Source organism: Lynx rufus, unplaced genomic scaffold, assembly GCF_022079265.1.
Source record: "Lynx rufus isolate CCGP_SWC_20201006 ecotype Redwood Valley unplaced genomic scaffold, mLynRuf1.p SCAF_17, whole genome shotgun sequence".
Taxonomy (NCBI): Eukaryota; Metazoa; Chordata; class Mammalia; order Carnivora; family Felidae; genus Lynx; species Lynx rufus.
This window is the reverse complement of record NW_025814831.1, coordinates 50084220-50101058: the sequence shown is the minus strand read 5'-3', so window position 1 is coordinate 50101058 and position 16839 is coordinate 50084220. Positions and strand designations below refer to the sequence as shown.

Sequence of the window (16839 nt, the reverse complement as noted above, 5' to 3'; positions counted from 1 at the left end):
CTAGTACACAAAGGTAGAGTAGGAAAGGATAATCATATACAAACATCTACTGAAGTCTTTTTCTCTCATCCCCAGTATTTACTTTGTTGCAGATCCATGCTTATCTCAGTCTGTTGATGTCACCCCTTACCACCTTCCTAGCCTGCTCCATCCATACCGTACTCCTTCTGTTCCTCCAGCATGCCAACACATTCTTCTTACACACTATACACATTGTTTTGTACCTTGAGTTATTTTTCACATTATATACTTGTAACTGTTTCAAATGAGCTCCATTATTCTTTACAACTACCTTAGGTTCACAGGTGGATAAACCATAGTTTATTATTCAGTCTCTTGCTGGTGGGCATTTACATTGCTTCTAGTATTTTGCATGTGTATGAGTATATCTGCAGGATGAATTAATTTATTTTTTAAATTTTACTTATTTACTTATTTTTTGACTTGTAGCAAAAATTACTGTCAAACTCCACTCATTGGGCCAGAGACCCTCGTGGTGTTAGTGATAGACTTGTCCTTCCTGTAGCATACTACCTACACTTGTGAGTTCATCAGGATGAATTCTTTTAAATAGTATTGCTGGGTCAAGGAGTATGTTCATTGTATTTTTGATAATTATTTGCCAAATTGTTGTCTAAAGATGTTATATATATTTTAATTCCCACCTGCAATGCATGAGGATACAAATTTACATCCCAACCAATGAAAAGATTTATCATACTTCTGATGTTTGTGAATCAGTTATATGTAAAAAGTATTGATCTATCTTTTAAATAAAATTTTGATTTTAACTTAAAGTAATATTAATCAATTGAAATAAATTAAAATCTAATTTTAATTAAATGAATATGTTTTCATATGTGTGGAACCATTTGATACTGTGGTTTTTCTCAACTTCTTATTTGTATCCTTTGTCTACATCTCTTATTTCACATTTAGGTCTCAGATTTGTTTGGGACTGATTTTTATTCATAGTGAGAACAAGGGGTGAGGGTTCATTTTTTCCTCCATAGGAATATCCACTGACTTAGCATCATTTTTGGAAAAGGTTATCCTTTCTTCACTTATTGCAGTGACACCTTTGTTGCGTCAGATGATAGTATATGTGTGGATTTGTTTCTGAAATCTCTAGTCTTTTCTCTTTGTCTACTTGTCTATCCTTGTGACAGTTGCACTCTGTTTTCACTACTGTAGATTTTAAAAATCTGTTGGTGTCTGTTAGTGTAAATCCCCCAAATTCTTCTTCAAGATTGTGTTTCTTATTTTCCACTCTTTGCCTTTCCATTTGAGCTTGTTAATCCATATAAGAAGGATTTATACAAGAAAGAAACTTGCTAATTTGTAGAAGAAAGATTACTGAGAATTTGTTTGGTATTATAACCAAACTGTAGATCACTGGGGAACATGGACACATTTATAATACAGTCTTTTTAAAAAAATTTTTTTAAATGTTTTTATTTACTTTTGAAGGAGAGAGAGAGAGACAGAGCTTGAGTGGGGGAGGAGCAGAGAGAGAGAGGGAGACACAATAGGAAGCAGGCTCCAGGCTCTAAGCTGTCAGCACAGAGCCCGATGCGGGGCTCAAACTCACGAACTGTGAGATCATGACCTGAGCCGAAGTCAGACGCTTAACCGACTGAGCCACCCAGGCGCCCCTATAATACAGTCTTCTAATCTGAGGACATGTATATACCTCTTTCAATAATGTTTTCTATTTTTCTGTAGAGGTCTTAAATATCTTCCATTGCAATTCAATGATACATTGGAGCAGCTCATACTAGCTCCTGAGAGCTGATCAGGTGCATATCTTCCCGGTTCCACATTCAGTGAGTCTCACTGGTAGATAGAAATGAGCCATGGTGGTAGTATTTATATCACAGAAACTGGCAAACACTACAAATCAGGATTTTCCCATACCTACCTACTGCTAAGGGATGGTTGTTAAATATTTATCAGTACATCAGTTAGATTTATTACTAGATCTGTCAGGTTTTATACTGGTATATAAATGATATTTTTATTATTATTTTTAAACGATTATTTATTTTAGAGAGAGAGTAAGTGCAAGCCGGGTAGAATCACAGAGAGAGGTGGACAGAGGATCTGGAGTAGGCTCTGTGCTGAGAGCAGAAAGCCTGATACAGGGCTCGTACTCACAAACCATGAAATCATGACCGCTTAACCAACTGAGCCACCCAGGCGCCCCAATGATATTTTTATTATTAAAAATGAACGTATAGGGGCGCCTGGGTGGCTCAGTCGGTTGGGTGTCCCACTTTGGCTCAGGTCATGTTCTTACAGCTCGTGAGTTCGAGCCTCGCGTCAGGCTCTGTGCTGACAGCTCAGAGCCTGGAGCCTGCTTGGGATTCTGTGTGTGTCTCTCTCTCTACCCCTTCTCCGTTCATGCTCTGTCTCTCTCTGTCTTGAAAATAAATAAAAATTAAAAAAAAATAAAATGAGGGGCGCCTGGGTGGCGCAGTCGGTTAAGCGTCCGACTTCAGCCAGGTCACGATCTCGCGGTCCGTGAGTTCGAGCCCCACATCGGGCTCTGGGCTGATGGCTCAGAGCCTGGAGCCTGTTTCCGATTCTGTGTCTCCCTCTCTCTCTGCCCCTCCCCCGTTCATGCTCTGTCTCTCTCTGTCCCAAAAATAAATAAACATTGAAAAAAAATTAAAAAATAAAATAAAATAAAATGAATGTATAATGTACACATGATAAAATTTATGTCCTTATTTTCTGTCCATATATTTTCCTTAGTGAAGCATTGGTTCACGTCTTTTGCCCATTTTTAAATTGGGTTATTTATTTCATTATTATTGAAGAGGATTGATGTTAATTCTTTAAATGTTTGGTAGAAGCCATCTGGTCCTGGAGTTTTCTGTGATAGAAGTTTTTTGATTACTGATTCAATCCCTTTACTTGTTATTGCTCTGTTCAGTTTGTTCCTGTTTCTTCCTGATTCAGTCTTGGTAGGTTGTACATTTTTAGAAATGTATCCCATTTCTTCTAGGTTATGTAATTTGTTGATATAAAATTGTTCATAGTAGGGGTGCCTGGGTGGCTCAGTCGGTTGAATGTCCGACTTCGGCCCAGGTCATGATCTCACGATTCGTGGGTTTGAGCCCTGTGTGGGGCTCTGGGCTGACAGCTCAGAGCCTGGAGCCTGCTTCGGATTCTGTGTCTCCCTCTCTCTCTTCCCCTCCCAACTCATGCTCTGTCTCTGCCTCTCAAAAATAAAGAAACGTAATAAAAAATTTTTTTAAAATAATAAAATTGTTCATAGTAGTCTCTTCTGTGTGTTTTTGTAGTGTCAGTTGTAATGTTTCCTCTTAATTTCTAATTTTATTTGAGTCTCTTCTGTTTTTCTTAGTCTAGGTAAAGGTTTGTCCATTTTAACTTTTTTAAGAACAGCTCTTAGTTTCATTGGTTTTTCTGTTGGTTTTTTTTGGTCTCTATTTCATTTATTTCTGCTCTGATCTGTAGTATTTCCTTCCTTCTGCTAACTTTGGGCCTAATTTGTTTTTCATTTTCTAGTTCCTTAAGGTGTAAAGTTAGGTTGTTTCTTGAGATCTTTCTGATTTCTTAATATAAGAAACCTTTTATATATATAAACTATAAACTTTCCTCTCAGAACGCTTTTACTGTCTCCCAGAGTATTTGATATGTTCTATTTCCATTTTCATTTTTTTTGAGATAATTTTTTATTTCCCTTTTGATTTCTTCTTTGATCCAATATTCTGTTTAGAAGGGTGTTGTTTAGGGTCACCTGGTGGCTCAGTGGGTTAAGCATACAACCCCGGCTCAGGTCATGATTTTGCAGTTCAAGTCCCGCATCGGCTCTCTGCTGTCAGCACAGAGCCCACTTTGGATCCTCTGTCTTTCCCTCTCTCTCTGCCCCTCCCCTGCTTGCACTCTGTCTTTCTCAAAATAAATAAATTTCTAAAAAGAAAAGAAGTGTGCTGTTTAGTTTCCACACATTTGTCAATCTTCTCATTTTCCTCTTGTTGATTTCTAGTTTGATACCATTGTCAGAGAAGATAGTTAGCATGATTTCAGTGTTCTTTTTATTTTATTTTTTTAAGTTTATTTATTTTAAGAGAGGCTGAGAGCATGAGCGGGGGAGGGCAGAAAGAGAGAGAGAGAGAGAGAGAGAGAGAGAGAGAGAATCTGAAGAAAGCTTTGAGCTGCCAGCTCAGAGCCCAACATGGGGCTCTAACTCACGAAACTGTGAGGTCATTACTTGAACTGACATCAAAAGGCTGATGCTTACCTGGCTGAGCCACCCAGGTACCCCTTGATTTCTGTGTTCTTAAACTGGACAAAATTTATTTTGTAGCCTATCATATGAGCTATCTTGGAGAATGTACCATGTGCATTTGAAAAGAGTGTATATTCTGCTGCTGTTGGAGGAAATGTTCAAGTCCGTTTGTTCTGAAGTATGGTCCATATCAATATCTGCTTATTGATTTTTTGTCTGGACAATCTATCCATAGCTGAAAGTGGAATATTGAAGACTCCTGAAATGATCTTATTGTTATCAACTTCTCCCTTAAGATCAGTTACTATTTGCTTAATATATTTTGGTGCTTAGCTGTTGGGAGCATATGTATTTATGCTCTGATGTGCTGACCTGTTTATCATTATTACTGACCTTCTTTGTCTCTTGTTACACTTTTTGACTTGAAGTGCATTTTGTCTGATGTAAGTATGGCTATGCCCACCTTCTTTTTGTTTCCATTTTCTTGGAATAGCATCTTCCATTCTTTTTGAGCCTAGGTGTGTCTTTATAGACAAAAGAGTGTTCTGTAGGCAGCATATAGTTGGGTCCTGGTTTTTTTGTTTTTTTTTTATTTTTTTTTAAATTTTTTTTTCAACGTTTATTTATTTTTGGGACAGAGAGAGACAGAGCATGAACGGGAGAGGGGCAGAGAGAGAGGGAGACACAGAATCGGAAACAGGCTCCAGGCTCTGAGCCATCAGCCCAGAGCCCGACGCAGGGCTCGAACTCCCGGACCTCGAGATCGTGACCTGGCTGAAGTCGGACGCTTAACCGACTGCGCCACCCAGGCGCCCCTTTTGTTGTTTTTTTTAAATCCATCTAGCTACTCTATGCCTTCTGGTTGGTGAGTTTAATTCATTTACATTAGGGTGATTATAGATATGCAAAGATTTACACTGCCATTTTATATTTTGCCTTCTTGTTATTTTTCTCTCCACTGTTTATTTTTCCTTTTGTTTTTGTCCGCCTTTACAAGTTAGTGGTTTTCCATGGTGCTGTACTCAGTCTCCTGTTTTTGTTTTTTTTGTTTTTTTTTTTTTATGTTTCACATCACTGCTTTAGGTTTTGCTTTGCGCTTAAGTTTATTTATTTTAACAGAGGCTGAGAGAGCATGAGCAGGCGAGGGCAGAAAGAGAGAGAGAGAGAATCCAAAGAAAGCTTTGAGCTGCCAGCTCAGAGCCCAACATGGGGCTCTAACTCACAAATAAATAAACTCAATTAAGTTTACATAAAACATTTCATAGATTAAAAAGTCTTTGGTCATAGCAATTTATCTTTATTCGCCTATAAAAGTACCATCCTTTAACTCTTCCTCTTTTTTATTTTTGATGTCAAAATTTTTCCTTATATGCTATGATTTTATTACCAAGTAGAAACTATAGTTATTTTTAATGCTCTTTTCATTTAACTTTTATACTGTAAGAGTTTAATGTACAATTGTAAAAAAGTTTCCTATTTCTGTTACCTTAATCAGTTTTGTGTACTTTTGTCTTTTTGTTTTAGCTTGAAGAATTCCTTTCAACATTTCTTACAAGGCAGGTCTAGTGGTGGTAGAATGAATTCTTATCTTTTGCTTGTCTAGAAAAAATTTTATTTCTCTTTCATAGCTGAAAGATCATTTTTTCAGATAGAGTCTTCTTGGCTGGCAGTTTTATTTTAAATACGTCATTCCACTCTCTCCTGGCCTATAGAGTTTCTGCTGAGAAATCTGCTGATTGACTGATGGGATTCCTTTGTAAGTTACCGTCTTTCCCTGGATACTTAAAAAAATTTTTTTTTAAGCTTATTCATTTATTTTGAAAGAGAGAGTGCATACATAAGCAAGGAAGGGGCAGAGAGAGTGGGAGAAGGAGAGAATCTCAAGCAAGCCATGCACTGATGGTACAGAGCCCTATATAGGGCTCAAACTCATGAACTGTGAGATCATGAAGTGAGCCAAAATCAAGAGTTGGATACTCAACTGACTGAGCCACCCAGGTGCCCCTTCCCTGGCTACTTTTAAAATTCTTTATTTTCATTGATTTTTGGTAATCTTAATATGTATCTTAGAGAAGTTCTTTTTGTGTAATAAGTTATTCTATTGGCTTCATGGATTTGTATATACAGTTCTTTCCCCAAATTTGGAACGTTCTCAGCTATTTTTTTTTTAAATAAACTCTGCCCCCTTCTCTCTCTCTTCTCATTCTGATATACCCATTCTTCTTAGGTTGACTTTTCTAATGGGTCTGGTGGTTCTCATAGTATTTTTTCACTTTTAAAAAATCTTAGTTCTCTCTCCTCTTCCACCTGAGTCTTTTTTTTTAAAGTAAGCCCTACACCCAATATGGGCTTGAACTCACAACCCCAAAATCAAGAGTCTCATGCTTCATCAACTGAGACAGCCAGGCACCCCACCGGAGTCACTTCAAGATTCCTATCTTCTAGCTTACTCATTCTCTCTTCTATCTGATCTCTATTTCCAATGCATTCTAATACATTCTTCATTTCATTTATTGAGTTCTCCAGCTCCAGAATTGCTTTTTTTTTTTTTTTTTCTTTTAAGGATTTCAGTCTCAGGGCACCTGGGTGGCTCAGTTGGTTGAGCATCCGACTTCAGCTCAGGTCATGATCTCACAGTTTGTGAGTTCGAGAACCACATTGAGCTTGCTGCTGTCAGTGTGTCAGCACAGAGCCTGCTTTGGATCCTCTGTCCACACACCCCCTCTACCCCTCCCCCTGCTTATACTCTCCCCAAAATAAATAAATAGGTTTTAAAAAGAATTTCAATCTCTTTGGTAAAGTACTCCTTCTGTTCATTCATTTTATTTCTGATATCATTGTATTGCCTTTCTGAGTTTTCTTGTAGCTCATTGAATTTCTTCATAACAGCAATTTTGAATTCTTTGTCAGATCACAGTATTCCCTTCCATGTCTTTGGATTTGGTTGCTGGAAAATTGTCATTTTCTTTTTATAATGCCATATTAATATGACTTTTTCATGTTGTTTGATGAAAAGTGCCTCTGCTACCACATTCGAAGTTGCAGATACCTTTCTCATTTAGGCAAGGTTTTATTTGCTTTGATTCTAACAGTTCAATAGATTTGGTAATTAGAAGTCTTCCTTTTGTTTTCCAGAAGGTGGTGCTATAGCACATGTTTTTGGTTTCCTTGACAAGAGCTTACAGCTGGTAAAGTTAGGAGCATTTATATATATATATATATATATATATATATATTATGTTTATTTATTTATATATATAAAGCTAGAAGAGGGGGAAAAAGGGTGGGTGGCTTTAGAGGGGGGAAATGTGTACTTAGCACTTGGAATTTGGGGTGTGTCCATAGCTGGAAGCCAGCCTAGTAGGGACTCCTTGAATGGAGGGATTTGGGTCTCAGAGGTCCCTGTGTGGTCCTTTTGTCAGAATCCTGGGGCAGACAGCAGGAGACATTTTTCCTCAGTTCTCTTTGCCTACTTCTTTTTCCTTTCTGTCTCCCCCTTTACTGCATTTTTACCTCAGAGAGAGCAAAGGTCCCTCCAGCTGCAGAATGCAGAACCAGCCTGGCAGACCCCCACTCATTGCCTTTACACTGTACCTCTTTAAAGGCTTATGCTTCCCAGCTAATATACTTGATGCTGGAGGCTCTATAGCCCTAGGTTCCATGGCCTCCTCTCTCTCCCTGCAGCCTCCTCTGTGGTCCAGTCCACCCACTTTTTGGTGCACATATGAATGGATCTCTTGGGTGTTCTAGTATGTTGTGGAGAGGCTCTTTTTTTCTTTCTCTTTTTCTTTCATTCGTTATAGATGTCCAGTTAGTTTTAAATCAAAGAGGTGAGAAACTCATGAGGAAGGACTTACGTCACCATGATGCTGATGTCATTCTCCTCATATTATCTTTTAAATATCTGTAGGATCTGTAGTGATATCTCTTTGTCATATCTGATATTGTTGATATGTGATTTTATCTTTTATTTTCTTTGAATTGTCTTAAATTATTAAATCATTCTGGTTGATCTCTGTTTCTGGTTCATTGATTTCCCACATCTTTATTCCTACTTTTTCTTTTCTTTGAATTTAATAAGCAATTCTTTTTCTTACTTAGGATTAATATTAGATTATGCTTCTTCAAGCATATTTTCTATTAAATGCATTTCAAAGTGTAAATTTCCTCTCAGCAAGTTTCTGATATGTTATATTTTAACTATCTTTGTATAATTAAAATACTACACTCCAACTTATTGATTCTAATACTTATATGGAAAGAGTCAAAACACCCCCGACTGTTAATAATTAGAAGATAGGACCAGCTTGCCCTACTATATGTAATGACTTTTCATAAAGCTATTTTGATTAAGATAGTATAATATCGCTGATGAATAGGTTACATTCATTAGATTATTTAGTTTACAACATTTTCTAATTTCCATTATATTTTCTTTTATCCAGAGGTATTTAGAAATTTACTGCTTAATTTCAATGTATTTAGTAATTTTCTAAATATAGTTATTGATTTCTAGTTTAATTTCTTTATTATTAGAGAACATATTTTTTGCAATATTTTAATAATTTGGAATGTGCTAACATCTGATATATGAACCAGTACATGATCTATTTGGTAAATATCCCATATGAACTTTAAAAGAATGCATGGTTTTGCAGTTAGATGTCAAACTGGTCAGGTTGGCTAATGATACTATTTAAATCTTCTACATCTTTACTGACTTTTTCTTTTAAGTTTTAGACAATGGAGAAAAATTCCTAGAAAGATAAAATGGACCAAAATTTTTCTCAAGAAGAAATGTAAAACTTTATTAGTATTAATGTAACTATTGCATTATAAGTATAATGAAATTGAGGTAACAGTTAAAAGTCATCTCACAAAAAACAACAGGCCCAGACAGTTTTATAGGCAAGATCGATCAAAATTTTAAAGAACTGTTTGCTCTAATTTTTAAAAATTTTTAAAAATATTTATTTTTGAGAGAGAGAAAGAGCGTGAGCAGGGGAGGGGCAGAGAAAGAGGAAGACACAGAATCTGAAGCAGGCTCCAGCACTCTGAGCTGTCAGCACAGAGCCTGACATGGGCTTGAACCCACAACCATGAGATTATGACCTGAACCGAAGTCCAGTGCTTAACCTACTGAGCCACCCAGGCGCCCCTCTAATTTTTATTACAAACTCTTTTTGAAGATAGAAAAGAAAGCATTTGCTAATTCATTTTATAAAGCTAATGTCACATGGAATATTATACTTGCCAAAGACAAAAATGAGAATGGAAAATTGTAAATTCAATTCATTTGTGAATATAGATGCACAATTCCTAAACAAGATTTTCATGAACTGAATCAATAGTATATAATAAGATATTGCACCTTGAAAATATTAGGTTTATACAAAAACTTAAAGATATATTACTTACTACATTAACAGAGTAGAGGTGGAAAACCAGATGATCATCTCAATAGGTTCAGAAAAGATATATGATAAAATTCATTTTCCATTTATGATTTTTGAAAACTTACAGTAAACCAGTAGAGGAGAAGTTCCTTAATATGATAAGGTAAAGTGTACCTACCAAACCAAACTATAACAAATATTAACTCAAATATTGGAAGCACTCCCATTAAAATCAGAAAGTTATGCTCACTAAAATCAGAAGTCATGTCTGCTACTACTATTGCTATTCAACATTGTATTGAATGTCCAATGATACAAGAAGAAGAAAAGAAATACATAAGGATTAAAAAAGTAGAAATAAAACTCATTATTTCTACAACTTATTTTTGTTTCTACATTAATAAAACCCCCAAATGTCTAAGAATTTATAGGGAATGGTAGTTTAATAAATGTTTCAATATGAGGCTAATCCATTAAAGTCAGTTACTCTTTGCCCAAGCAACAACTATAAAACATAATTAAAAACACAATGAAACCAGTTATAGTTAGCAACAAAAACTAATGTATCTAGCAATAAATGTCACAAAACTACTTTCCTCAGCACCCCAAATTATAAAAAGTTTATTGAAGGAGATTAAGAGAAATATCTCATGCTTACAGGTTGGAAGACATTATCATAACAGTATTGAGTCCTTTCAAATTGATCCATAAATTTAATATAACTTCAAAAAATTCAGCTAACACTTTGATTCTAATATTTATATGGAAAGGGTCAAAATAGCTAAGACTGATAATAATTAGAAGAATAAAGGGGCGCCTGGGTGGCTCAGTCGGTTAAGTGTTCGATTTCGACTCAAGTCATGATCTCACAGTTTGTGAGTTTGAGCCCCACATCGGGCTCTGTGCCCACAGCTCAGAACCTGGAGCTTGCTTTGGATTCTGTGTCTCCCCCTCTCCCGACCCCTCCCCCACTCGCACTCTGTCTCTCTCTGTCAAAAATAAGTAAACATTAAAAAAAATTGTTTTTAAAAGAATATGGCTGGGGTACCTGGGTAGTTCAGTTGGTTAAGCGACTGACTCTTGATTTTGGCTCAGGGCATGATCTCATGGTCGTGAGACTAAGCCCCCACATTGGGCTCCCATGCTGACAGCATGGAGCCTGCTTGAAATTCTTTATCTCCGTCTCTCTCTCTGCCCCTCCCCCCCCTCAAATTAGGTAAACATCAAAAAAAAAAAAAGGAATATGGTCGTACTATATAGGACTTTTATAAAGCTTTTTTGATTAAGATAGTATACTGTTGGTGCTGATACAGACAAATTGTTGAATGAATCAGAACTGAGAGATCAGAAACAAAGTGTGTGTGTATGTGTATAAATATATACATATATATATATTTATGCATATATATACAACATGCATATATGTGTAACTCTTATTTATGACAAAGATCACATGGTAAACTGCATGAGGAGAGGAGGCTTTGATAGAGTTCTGAAAATGTTGTTACTCATATGGAAAAAATCAAATTGGTTTTCTATCTCACAGCTTACACAATAGCAACTCCTTGTGGGTTGAGAACTTATTTAAATATCAAAAGCAAAACTTAAAAACTAGAGGAATGTACGGGCGCCTGGGTGGCTCAGTCGGTTAAGTGTCCAGCTTTGGCTCAGGCCATGATCTCACGGTTCATGGGTTCAAGCCCCACGTCGGACTCTGCTGACAGTGAGGAGCCTGGAGCTGCTTCAGATTGTGTCTCCCTCTTTCTCTCTGCCCCTCCCCGACTTGTACTCTCTCTCTCAAAAATAAAATAAACATTAAAAAATATACTTTTATAAAATGGAGGAATGTATATGATGTCTTTATATTTTGTATAAGGAATAATTTCTTAAACATGACAAAGTGCTAATCATAAAATAAATTATGAATAAAATCTGTTACATTAAGAATTTCTTTTCACCAATAACAGCTTAAGGAAAGTGAAAAGGCAAGCTCTAAATTAGGAGAGTTTTGCCATACATGTAACTAACAAAGGACTAGCATTCAAAATATATAAAGAACCACTGTAAATTGAGGAGAAGACAAACCTAATAGAAAAATGAACAAAAGGCATGTGTTCACCTTATCAGTGTTTAGAGAAATGTGTATGAAAACCATAATGAGATACCACTCACTCATTTTATTCCTATGCAACTGACAAAAATTAAGAAGTCAGACAAAACCAAGTGTTGGAAAGAATATGGATGAATAGGGTCTCTAAGAAGCTTTTAGGAGTGGGTGAGGAGTGAAAATTTGGTACAACCACTCTAACAGGTTGCATCTTTGATGCAATTTAAAAAAATTACAACCCAGAAATTCCATTCAGAGTACCTCTTATATATATGTAGTTTGATGCAAACAATCTTAGAGAATTATTTCAGTCTGTAGAAAGTTGTGAGATAGTTTTCAGCTCTGAAGATGTTTTTCCATACAAAATATTGTTTATCCAGCATCCTCAAGTCACATCAGTTGTGACTTGATATCCTTTTTTGAGGATATCAAATATACATTTTCTAATGCATATTTGATATCCTCAAAAAAGGGCCTGTGTTCTGAGGCTGAAATAAGGTTGGCAGGTAGTACTGGAATCAAATATGAATAGATAATAATAACTGATAGTATTAATAGAAGTCACTATTAATAATAGTGCTATTAATAATATTTTTAGTAGAGGTCATTATAAAGCACATACCATTTGTCTGGCTCTTTGGCCTTCATTTAATGAACATATTTAATTGTCACAAAACCTTTCTGATATAAACACTATTCTCAATCGTGTTTTTCGGATAGCTGATAGTGAGCCATTGGGGGTTAAATAATTTCCACAACTTCATATATGTGTACGTTGTGACGCTGGGATTTAAACAAAGACTGACTCCAACGTCTGAGATAAGGCAATATGGAAACTGTCATCCTTTGGATATAAAATCAATTTTTCTCCACTTTGCTGAGAGAACACCTCTGATTCTTGGCTATAGGCAGTGGTCCTGTTGTCTCCAGATGCTTTGTACTGTTGTTCAGAAAGTATTGGTATATATCTGTCTCCAATAATGAAAAACTAAAATTATATGTTAGATTTGCAATATTTCAGTAATACTACCTTATAGATGAACAATATAATATAAAGAGAGATACAGTTATCAAGGTGATACAATTATTTATATACATATATATGTATATATGTAATCTGAAGATTCATTTAAAATAACACCAAAAGATAAAATTGGCTTGTTTTTCTCTAGTTATCAGACTTCTTACTAAGTATAGGTATTCTCTTTTTATTGCACTTCATTTTATTGCACTTCGCAGATACTGCGTTTTTACAAATTGAAGGTTTGTGACAACCCTGCGATGAACAAGTCTGTAGGCACCATTTTTCCAACAGCATTTGCTCACTTTGTGTCTCTGTGTCACATTTTGGTAATTATTGCAATGTTTCAAACTTTTGAGTTTGATGACTTCAAGGGGTTCAAGACTTCAGTAGAGGAAGTAACTGCAGAGGTGATGGAAACAGCGAGAGATCTAGAATTAGAAGTGGAGCCTGCAGGTGGGACTGAACTGCTGTGATCTCAGGATAAAACTTGAACGGATGAGGAGTTGCTTCGTATATATGAGGAAAGAAAGTAGTTCTTGAGATGGAATCTACTCCTGGCGATGATGCTGTGAAGATTGGGGAAATGACAACAGAAGGTTTAGACTATGACAGACTTAGATGATAAAGCAGCAGCAGGGTTTGAGAGGATTAACTCCAATTTTGAAAGAAGTTCTGTATGTGTAAAATGCTATCAGACGGCATTACATGCTACAGAGAAACCATTCATGAAAGGAAGTCAATCAGTGCAGCAAACTTTATTGTTGTCCTATTTTAAGAAATTGGCACAGTCACCCCAGACTTCAGCGACCTGATTAGTCAGTAGCCATCAGCATTGAGGCAGGACCCTCCACCAGCACAAAGATTACAACTTGCTGAAAGCTCAGATAATGGTTAACACTTTTTAGCAATAGTTTTAAATTAAAGTATATACATATATACTTTTTTTAGACATAATGCTGCTGCACACTTAATAGACTACAGTGTTGTGTAAATATAACTTTTATATGACTTGCTTTATTGTAGTATTCTGGAACTGAATCTGCAGTATCTCCAAGGTGTGCCTGCAGACATAATGGAGGATGTCTTTTAAATATATTTTTAAAGATTTAAATGAAAAGTTGTTTAAGAGCCCAGTTGGTTCAAAATTAACATTATTGAGGGTTGGTTTGAGGTTAGGTCATATATCTGATGTGAAGAATTAATTGGTATATGTCTTGGCTTTCTGTTCTTTTGATACAAAACAAATGAGCCCATTTATGTGGTGTCCAAGAGTTATTTGATTTCCACTAAACAGGCAGAATGTTATAGTAGAAAGGCCTGGGATGAGAGTTTAGATACCTGGGATCTAATCTCAGGTTGACAGTTACTAACCCTGTGAACTTGGATCTATTGCTTACTAATGGGCACTCTCTTGGAAAAGTTACTTAACCCAGTTCTTAGTTTCCTTGTGTCAAAAGTACAGATAATAATAAATACCTTGCTGGAATGTTAAAACAATAGTAACACAAGAAAGCATCCATGGTAGATTGCCTGATACAGAAATTCCATATCCTTTTCTTGGGCAAGGTTAGTTACATCTTTCGCTTTAGTTTCCTAAATCTATACTAGTACTAATAGCATTTGTTATGTACCAGCCACTGTTCTAAGTGTGTTACATGAATATATTAATTCACAGCAACCTTATGAGGTAGGCACAGAGAGGTCAAACAACTTGCTTAAGGTTATTCAGCTAAACAATGGGGAAGCCTTTATTCAAATCCCACAGTCTGGTGCCAGGGCCTCTATTTTTAACCACTACACTGTACCTCCTTTCTAAAGGAAAGGGTTATAGACTTTATCAGTAGTTTATTGCCTGTTATGCTGCATAATAAACGACCACAAAACCTCAGGGGCATAGAACAATAAGCATTTATTGATCACACATGTTGAAATGGTTGGTAGACAACTGTTAATCTTGGCTGAGCTGCCCCATGTGGCTTGGGGTTGGTTTGCTGTGGGGTTGGTTGGGACTGGGCAGTTTGCCTCTGCTCCAAGTGTCTCTCATTCTGCAGCAGACTAGTCTGGGAATATTCTCATGGTGAATGGGAGAAGTGAAAGAGCAAAACGGAAAAACACAAGTGGTTTTCCAAGCCTCTGCTGTCTCATGTCTGATAAAGCACATCACATGGCTGACCCCAGAGTCAAAGTGGGGAGACATTGCAGTTACATTACGAAGGCAGTAGATTTAAGAATGTGTCACTTGAGGGGCGCCTGGGTGGCGCAGTCGGTTAAGCGTCCGACTTCAGCCAGGTCACGATCTCGCGGTCCGTGAGTTCGAGCCCCGCGTCGGGCTCTGGGCTGATGGCTCAGAGCCTGGAGCCTGTTTCCGGTTCTGTGTCTCCCTCTCTCTCTGCCCCTCCCCCATTCGTGCTCTGTCTCTCTCTGTCCCAAAGATAAATAAACGTTGGAAAAAAAAATTTTTTTTTAAAAAATAAATAAATAAAAAAATAAAAAAAAAAAGAATGTGTCACTTGACACATTGAAGCTGTTTTGTAATATACCACAAATGCCACGGTCTAGGGTTCTAAAATTCTTGCATATTAAGGATTAATTCTAAAAGCTGACCTATGTCAAAACTGACATTTCTGAAAATTAAATAAAAAACTTTTTTTTCCATATTACATATGAAGAAACTAAGCACTAGAGTTTCAAAAAGACTTGACAAGAGAACAAGACTTCTTTGGCTATATTTTTGCTTTTACCCTTTGACCCTCTTCACCCATTTCTCCCACCCTCAACCCCCCATTTCTGGCAACCACCAATCTGTTCTCTGTACCTATAAGCTTGTTTTTTTCTTAATTCCACATATAAGAGACACCATACAATATTTGTCTTTAGATGTCTGACTTATTTCACCTAACGCAGTGCCCTTGAGGTCCATCTGTGTTGTCAAAGATGCCAAGATTTCATTGTTTTTTATGGTTGAGTAATAGTCCATTGTGTATGTGTGTGTGTGTCTGAACATGTATGTATATGCACACATACATATATACATACGTACACTCACAGACACACACAGTATAATTTCTTTATCCCTTCATTCATCATTGGACACTTAGGTTATTCTTAGGTTGTTGCCATATTTTGGCTATTGTAAATAATGCTGTAATGAACATATATCCTTTTTAATTAGTCTTGTCATTGTCTTCAGATGAATACTCAGAAATTGAATTGCTAGATCATATAGCTTTATTTTTAATTTTTCCATACTGTTTTCTATAGTAGTTTCACCAATTTACATTTTCGCTAACAGTGCACACAGATTCCTTTTTCTCTGTGTCCTAGCTAGCACTTGTTGCTTATCTTTTTGAAAATAGCCAATCTAACAGGTGTGAGGTGGTATCTATTTGGTTTTAATTTGCATTTTTTGATGATTATGATGGTGAGCATCTTTTCATGTGTCTGTTGGCCATTTGCATGTCTTCTGTAGAAAAGGGTCTGTTTGGATCTTCTATTTTTTAATTGGATTGGGTGTTTTTTTGTTTTTTGTTTTTTTTTGCTTTTGAGTTGTATCAGTTCTTTATATAATTATCAGATATATGAAAACTCTGAAAACACACACACACACACACACACACTTCTGGAAACTAGGCAGAAACTTCTTCCAGGAATACTTAGTTCAGTCTATAACCCCAGGATAGTGGTGGGGATGATGATGATGATGATGATGATGATGATGACAGGTAATCTTTAGGAGTTTACTATGTGCCAAGCACTGTTCTCAGCACTTTATGTATAGTAGTTTCCTTAATCGTTACAACAACCCTATTAATGGGTACTATTAGTAGTTTATATTTTACAGATGAAGAACTGAGAAGTTTAGTAATTTCCCAGGGTTACACAGCTTTTGTATAAGATCTCCACACCAGACAAATTTCAAATTTTTCTTTTTTTTAAAATCAAATTGTGTCTAGACTCCTTCGCTATGGATTTGAAGGTTGTCTGTAATTCCATTGCTCTGAAGTATAATTTTAGACATTTAAGCATCTGGGATTTTGTAGATGGTGTGAATGTA

General features: G+C 36.3%; 1 protein-coding gene and 1 pseudogene across 1 annotated transcript in view; one reads left to right on the top strand and one right to left on the bottom strand.

The window, feature by feature from the left end:
- ATL1 (atlastin GTPase 1) overlaps positions 1–16839 on the top strand; it is a 90946-nt gene that overhangs the window by 30261 nt on the left and 43846 nt on the right. The gene's annotated exons all lie outside the window — the stretch shown is intronic.
- Positions 443–583, bottom strand: LOC124512748 (uncharacterized; annotated as a pseudogene).